Consider the following 9,647-nt stretch of genomic DNA (forward strand, 5'->3'; position numbering starts at 1 on the left):
TGACAATTCTCATACCGTTGGTTGATCGAGATAAAGATGATCCCCTGAATGTTGCAGATGTTATTTCAGATAATAATAGAAATGACATGTTGTGAATAGCCATAAGAGAAAGAATACTTACAGTATGCTACATAAGTCAGATATTTGTTCCCAGTTACTGCATAGCCTTGGTGAAGTGAAATAGAACTACGTCAGGTAGTGTAGCAGTCTTCTAAATTAGCTGGTCAAGATTATGCAAAGTCAAATTTTGCTGTGAATAAGTAAAAATAACACACACATTCCTGTAAATATTATAAGGAAGCTTACAAGGACAATAGATGGTACTAGTCTAGTTTGACCTGTAAGAATGATAACTGATTTATTGTCTTCCTATTTTGTCACATTTTATTCTTTCATTGATTTATTATCATATTGCCTTATTGCGTAGGTTTGATTTAATATATATATATATATATATATATATATATATATATATATATATATATATATATATATATATATATATATATATATATATATATATATATATATATATATATGAAATAAAGAAACACTTAAGGTAAATATAATGTTCTTATCTCTGTGGTGTGGGGAACTTCTGCCTTCCTTTTTTTAATACAAAGTTGTTATATTTTCTATTCCAAGGAGGAAGGGAGATGGCCTCTCAGATATCTAAACATATTTCCTTTTCGTGATGTACAATTTCTGGTTTATTTCATATATATAGAATTGTGAGGCCTTCTGAATAGCGTTACGCACACAAACACTATATATATATATATATATATATATATATATATATATATATATATATATATATATATATATATATATATATATATATATATGTGTGTGTGTGTGTGTGTGTGTGTGTATGTGATTTCAAAATTTATCAAATGGCCGATTTCAATGCCCTTATATGAAACATCTTTTATAAGTCTACCTTCTAAGGAATTCAAGCTACTCTCTCTAGTGAAATTGATAGGATAAATTATATCAAACAATGCTCTCTGTCATTTTATTCCTGGCAATTCCTGTGTTGTATGGAAGAATGAGTCCCACGGCTTAACCTAAAGAAAACTATATTTCTCTTGCTTTACCAACACTCGCTTGAAATGCGAAGTGTGTGGTTAGCATGGCTTCTTTCGTCTCCTGTCATAAGTCTCATTCTTGATCTTCAATGTAAGTGAGTGGGTAAGATATAAAACGTTGGTCTTGTGTTTAGGTAAAGTCTAAAGTCACGAATCACATTACCAGGTATGCTGAACTTTTACTGACAAAGAATTTTGTATTGCTTGGGGTAGGAAATATGACAATTATTTATGGAGTTAAACAGGCGTTTAACAATTCGGGGGATGGGAGGTAAAGGGGAAGAAACGTTATAACAACGTCACTGAGGGATGTCATCACTTTTGCGAATGTGTGGGTGGCTAAGACTGGCTTTAGCGTCATTTTCTTAAGTAAAAAAGGTAATGAAACGTAATTGGCAATACACGGTATTTCACAAAAGTAAGCCATTGTATGAAGCGCTCCCTGCTTTGATATCATGGAAATCCATCAGTTGTTTTAGGAGTTATTAAAAAAAAAGAAAAAAAAAAGAAAAAAAAAAAACATTATTACGCAGCCTCTGGAAATGATAGTAGACAGTTAACCCTGTTACCAGAATCCTACAAAAAGTTTCCATTTGCCTCAAGAACAAGAAGCATTTCTTCAAAGATAGAGTAGCTACTCTGCTAGTCAGTTAGCCTGAACTGATGAAGCTAAAGTCATGGTGAAACATAGTTATTCAGATCAAAGCCCTGCTTATATGACAATTCTCATACCGTTGGTTGGTCGAGATAAAGATGATCCCCTGAATGTTGTAGATGTTATTTCAGATAATAATAGAAATGACATGTTGTGAATAGCCATAAGAGAAAGAATACTTATAGTATGCTACATAAGTCAGATATTTGTTCCCAGTTACTGCATAGCCTTGGTGAAGTGAAATAGAACTACGTCAGGTAGTGCAGCAGTCTTCTAAATTAGCTGGTCAAGGTTATGCAAAGTCAAATTTTGCTGTGAATAAGTAAAAATAACACACACATTCCTGTAAATATTATAAGGAAGCTCACAAGGACAATAGATGGTACTAGTCTAGTTTGACCTGTAAGAATGATAACTGATTTATTGTCTTCCTATTTTGTCACATTTTATTCTTTCATTGATTTATTATCATATTGCCTTATTGCGTAGGTTTTATTTAATCGAGTGTACTATATATATATATATATATATATATATATATATATATATATATATATATATATATATATATATATATATATATATATATATATATATATATACGTATACAGTATATGAAATAGAGAAACACTTAAGGTAAACGTAATTTTCTAATCTTTGTGGTTTGGGGAACTTTTGCCTTCGTTTTTTTAATACAAAGTTGTTATATTTTCTATTCTAAGGAGGAAGAAAGGTGGCCCCCTCAGATAGCTAAACCAATTTCCTTTTCGTGATGTGCAATTTTTGGTTTATTTCATATATATAGAAATGTGAGGCCTTCTGAATAGCGTTACGCACAAAAACACTTTATATATATATATATATATATATATATATATATATATATATATATATATATATATATATATATATATATATATATATATATATATATATATATATATATATATATATATATATATATATATTATTTATTTATTTATTTATTTATATATATGACAGAGACTCTTGAGTCAGATTCCTTATGAAAACAAAATAAAAAGCAATGAGGTCACCAGAAAGTATTAGCATGTTTTTTTAAGGCTTACTATTTTACGAATAAATCTTATTTACAATACAATCAATATTTCATAAATATATCTTGATGAATATAGTATTTTGGTTATAAGTCCATTAAGAGAATTAAAATCCCACAGTAAAACATCAAGACTTGGGTTGAGCAGCTGATAGTGACCCGAATGTGATTATAAATTGTACACATCGGTTTATAATATATATGGCGCAAATAAGGATATAGGGCGCAAATCCTATACTAAGATAACTGCCAAAGAAATAAATAAATCATGTTTAACCTAGAAGTCAATACTGGAAACCGGAATTATTATATTTTGGAAGCCAGCAAAGAAAATTATCTTTGATTTTTTTTTTTTTGTATTAGAATAGAATGGGAGCTTTGGGCCTACTCGAGATGGAGGCTAATTCGTCAATGAAACCATTTCTAAAAAACAGCAATTACCATTTATTCGTCAAGTATTTTTACACATGGTTTGGATGGAAATGCTTAATTTTTATATCTAAATTTTACGGGTCCTGTGGCTGACCATTTCAGTCTAAATATTTTCTTTGTGTCAGGGCTACGATTGATTGAAAATGAGAATATATGTAAATATGAAGTCTTTTAGAGTAAAATTTCCATTCTGAATATAGAAATAAGATTTTTTAAAGAAAGGCTCTCCAAACCAAAGTAGATCCAGAAGTGACGAATATCTAAGGCTTGAATTGGAAAGGTTAGCATACCTGCAAATCCTTGATTCCTATTACGGGCAGCACCTATCTTATGGCATCATCATCTAATTCCAGTACAGACAGTACCTTTTGTGGCAACATCCTCGACTTCAAGCAATGGCATTACCCCTCTTATGGCTACCTCCTCAAATTTTCAGTACTGGGAGAACCCCTCTTATGGCAACATCCTCAATTTCCTGTACTGGCAGTATTCCTTGTATGGTAATCTCATCAAAATTTCCAGTCCCTCTCTCATGGCAACACTGCTCCAGACTGCTCGATCGGGCCCCGATGTGATTCCTGGCTTCTAGTCAACTCTCTTCTGCAATGATGTGCACGGTCGATGTTTACACCGCTGCTAGGGATTAGAGGCCGTTTCTTTCTGACTTTTATTGCTGTCCTAATGCAGCACACATCTAGAGACATATTCATCTTTTCAATTCCTTTAGACGTATAAACATAGTTGGTTTTCGATTCCTTGAATATTACTGGAGCTTCCTTCATCGTGACCACTTGCAGTCTTATATATATATATATATATATATATATATATATATATATATATATATATATATATATATATATATATATATATATATATATATATATATATATATATATATATATATATATGTGTGTGTGTGTATATATATATATATATATATATATATATATATATATATATATATATATATATATATATATATATATATATATATATATATATATATATACATGTGTGTGTGCGTGTGTGTGTGTGTGTGTGTGGTAAAATCCACAGGGAAAAGGAAAGTAAAAGACTAGGTATCAAGTGAATTAGAAAATAAAATCATACAAAAAAGAAACCTAAAAAAAAACCTGAAATGAAAGCCACCCCCCCAAAAAAAAGAAAAACCTCATCAATGGGTATAGTAATCATTAGTCGTTAGAAATAAATATACAATTGTCGTTATATAACTAATTACTAGTAATATAACAATCATCGAACTAAATTATTTACATTGTACTTCCTTACAATATTAGTAACAAGATACATGTCTAGTTTGAAAATACCAGAGCCTAAATTAAAGATTTTATTATTAAAATATTTAATGAATGCCGATTCAATAGTATTTCTTTTTTCAAGATGTTTACAAATTATAATTTCCGAGGAGTTTTCCCAGTCAAATACAAAGGTTAATATCGTTCATGTAGAGTCTAGTGGAAAGAGCAAATAGGAAGGTTTTAAATATATTAAGACTAACACTATAGGGATCAGACCCCAACTGGGATATTGCAATACCTGCGGTACTGAGTACTCTGAATCATCCATATCATATATCAATTAAAATGTCACCGCACGAAGCATTGTATGGTACCCCAGTTAGAACGCCTTTCCATGTATTAACGCCTACAATTATTCTATCAAATCCTTTAAAGGAATGTATAAATGCAAGCAAAAGTCGTTTTGATATCCTTCGAAAGAATTTGGAAGAATCACAAATCATAATGAAAAGGAATCATGATAAAATAGCGAAGCCAACTAAAACATATACCGTGGGTGATAATGTATACATACAGGTAAATGTACGTAAAGGACTCAATTATAAACTAACACCTAAGTTTGAAGGCCCATTTAACATTTTGGAAACATTAATGGCCAATAGGTTTAGAGTTCAAAACGTATCCCAACCCACTGATTATTATTATTATTATTATTATTACTGTCCAAGCTACAACCCTAGTTGGAAAAGCAAAGTGCTATAAGCCCAGGGGCTCCAACAGGGAAAAATAGCCCAGTGAGGAAAGGAAATAAGGAAATAAATAAATGAAGAGAATAAATTAACAATAAATCAATCTAAAAAAAGTAACAACGTCAAAACAGATATGTCATATATAAACTATTAACGACAAAAACAAATATGTCATATATAAACTATAAAAAGACTCATGTCCACCTGGTCAAGAAAAAAGATTGGAAACATTGATTCATAAATGCAATAGCGTCTGTAATTTTGGTACTTAATCAAGGGATTGACTGCGAGGTATGTCAAAAAAGAAACCAGACTTACAACAAACCTTATCGGACACTTTAATCGGATAACATTTATATTCCATACCATTACATAATGAATGAAAGAGAGAATCGTACCATTGGCTCACATAAGAAATTAAAATAAGAAGGAAAGAAGTGAGGGAAAGATTTTTATTTGTATGTTAAAAGTTTTCTTCTTAATACAGGAGTAATGACATATATTTTTTTCCCGTTACAGGTTTCCAAGATGAATTTTTTGTTGTTGGGAGTGATATTGTTCGCTCAGACATTTTTTCTCGTGTGGAATGAGCTCTAAAACTGAAAGTATAGATTTTAAATATGGCACTATAGTTGAAAGACAAGAAGACGCTTTTATTACATCAAGTAATGTAGTTGTTGAAGTGCGAATGCAAGCAATTTTTCTCCCAGAGAATGACGTCACTAGCTCATAAAGCACCATTTCAAGGTTTGGTGTCTCATTAGATGAATTGCATAGAAGACATTTTCCTTTGAATACAGAGAGTTCGCATGGATCGACACTAAAAGTTGCAGAGATGCTATCTGAAGACTTGCAAAATAAGACTTACGAGACAGAATCTTTGGCTCGTGACCTTTTGATGTGAACTGTAGGACACGAGAATATTGAGAAACGTAACCCCTTTATTTTTGCTGCACTAAACATCTTTGGTTCTATTGCAAGTTTAGGTTTAGGAATTTCCAATCGTCTTAAGATTAGTAATCAAAATAAGAAAATTGAGTTCTTGACGTATGAAGATGAATTGATTATGTCAGAACTAAGGAGTCAGTTAGCTTCAATCAATCAAATTATGAGTTTAGTAAATGAACATTCAAGCAATATCAATCAGATTATGGAAGTACAGGATTTTTTGGCAACGTTAACGTATTATGATTCAAAAATAGATCACATACATAACAGAATTGCACATTTCATTGAGAAATCAAAAGATTATGTGGAAGCTATCACGTTAGGGACTAAAGGTGTACTGTCACTCCATTTGTTGCCAATAAAATACTTAAAGTTAATTGTGGAGAACGGAGGGGAGAAACTAGGCTATATTCCTTTGTTAGACGCATGTAGGTTAGAATTTTATTACCGCCTAATTACAGTAAGCGTCGAAAATAACAGGATTATGATTACAATTCCCTTTGATTCTTCTGATGCCTGGCAATCTTACAGGATATCACCATCTCCAACTTTCATGACGAATCACTCAAATCCAGTAATATCCAGTTTGACAGGACATGTATTGATTTCCCCAGACAAGGAAACATATACGGTCTTTAAAGACTTAATTCAATTAACTCACTGTTCAGATGCAATGGATAGAAAAAATATGTACAGCTGACTCATTTGAATTCCATAAAAACTTAATGGATTCATGCGAGTTAGGTATAGTGCTAGACGGTGCTCTCCCCCATACAAGTGAAAATTATCTGGATAAGCTTTATCCCTTTGACAATAATGAGTTCAATTGCAGACTGAACAACGGCTCGTGGATACGATACAACAAGGCTGGCTTCAATGTATCATGCCCGGACGGATCCACTTCCTATTCCCAAATCTTCGTTGCAGCAGATGGTTGTATCGGGACATCACCTAATTCCATGGTGAAAGGTATCAAGACTATCATCAGAGAACGAGCCTACTTCACGAACTTCATGTGGTCAACAACGGTTCCATCTTTACCTCCTCCATACAACAAAAAGGTAGCCAAGCGGTTGATGAAATTGACCAAGATGGACCACCCGGCACCGACTTATGCAGGTCGCATGAACTATTATATAATGCTGGCAGCTATATGCGTTACGGTGATGATATTTATCGATAACATCTTTGTTTGGCGTAGGTTAAGGTACAATAGTTTGCAGCTCAAACAGAGCGTTTTGCCATGTCCAGACAAAACTCCTTATTTAATTCAATTTAAAGCCGTTTAAAAGTGGCCCATTCATTCGCTCAAAGGAGTTAAATTGTCTTGGAAAATTGTTGTGTACGAAAAGCAGTTAGTACGCTAGTAATATGTAATTGAAGAGACTATAGAACATTTGCATTTTTAATAAACATTTAAAAAAACATTTAAATAATAAAATAATTTTTTTCGGCATCTAATAAAATATATAAGCCGGAATGTTACAAAAAAAATGAATAAAATAAACCAGAATCTATGGGCATCTAATAAAATATGTAAGCCCTATATATAGATATAAATATATATATATATATATATATATATATATATATATATATATATATATATATATATATATATATATATATATATATATATATATATATATATATATATATATATATATATATATATATATATATATATATATATATATATATATATATATATATATATATATATATATATATATATATATATATATATATATATATATATATATATATATATATATATATATACATATATGTATATATATATATATATATATATATATATATGTACAAAACCGTTGTACGTGTAAGTACCAAGAATTCGTGTTTGTGCACTAAAATTGTATCTTTACCATCTCAGCATTTAAACACATAATGTAAACTAAACATTAGTATAGGAAGACACCTGCATCCAGTGTATCTTTGTATCTCTTTGTGTGTATATATATATATATATATATATATATATATATATATATATATATATATATATATATATATACAAAGAGAAACAAAGATACACACACACACACACACACACACACACACACACACACACATATATATATATATATATATATATATATATATATATATATATATATATATATATATATACATATATATATATACACACACACACACACACATATATATATATATATATATATATATATATATATATATATATATATATATATATATATATATATATATATATGTATATGTATACATTATACATATACATTTATATATATATATATATATATATATATATATATATATATATATATATATATATATATATATATATATATATATATATATATATATATGTATGTATATATATTATATGTATAAATATGCGTATATATATATATATATATATATATATATATATATATATATATATATATATATATATATATATATATATATACACACACACACATATATATATATATATATATATATATATATATATATATATATATATATATATATATACATATATAAATATATATATACATACATTTACATATATAAATATATATATATATATATATATATATATATATATATATATATATATATATATATATATATATATATATATATATACACACACACACACACACACACACATATATATATATATATATATATATATATATATATATATATATATATATATATATATATATATATGTATAAAGTATAAAGTATAAAGTATAAAGTATAAAGTTAAAAGCCCGTATTACATGCCCAGAAATATATGGAAAATTAATAACGAGAAATATAAAAAAATCGCTGAAAAATTCCAGATTAAAAGCAATATACTAATTGCGCTGCATACCATAAACATCACAGGAACGAAGCTCTAGATGAGAAGGATATGTGTGTATGTGTGTGTGTGTGAATGTGTTTGTGTTTGAACATTCGCCCTTAGAGATGAGAAAAATGAATCCGTTCTTATTAGACATTATTTTTACTTTGATGTTCTAAGAATTTCGACGTTTCTTCATAAGGAGACGAGAAGAGCAGCCGATATCTGAACTTGCTAAATGAGGATTTTTTTGGGGGTGAGAGAGAAGGAGGACATGTAAAGATTAATAGAATAAGGAAAATATGCAAACGTAAAACTAAGACAGAATATAGCAATTTATAACGAATTATTATTATTATTATTAATTTTATTATTATTATTATTATCATTATTATTATTATTATTATTATTATTATTATTATTATTATTATTATTATTAGAAGAAGATATAAGCCCAAGGGCTCCGACCGGGAAAAATAGCCCTTTGATGAAAGGAATTAAGGAAATAAATAATAGTATAAGAAGTAATGAAAAAATAAATATTTTACAAACATTAACTATATCAAAGCAGACAT

Source organism: Palaemon carinicauda, unplaced genomic scaffold, assembly GCF_036898095.1.
Source record: "Palaemon carinicauda isolate YSFRI2023 unplaced genomic scaffold, ASM3689809v2 scaffold202, whole genome shotgun sequence".
In the NCBI taxonomy this organism is placed as follows: Eukaryota; Metazoa; Arthropoda; class Malacostraca; order Decapoda; family Palaemonidae; genus Palaemon; species Palaemon carinicauda.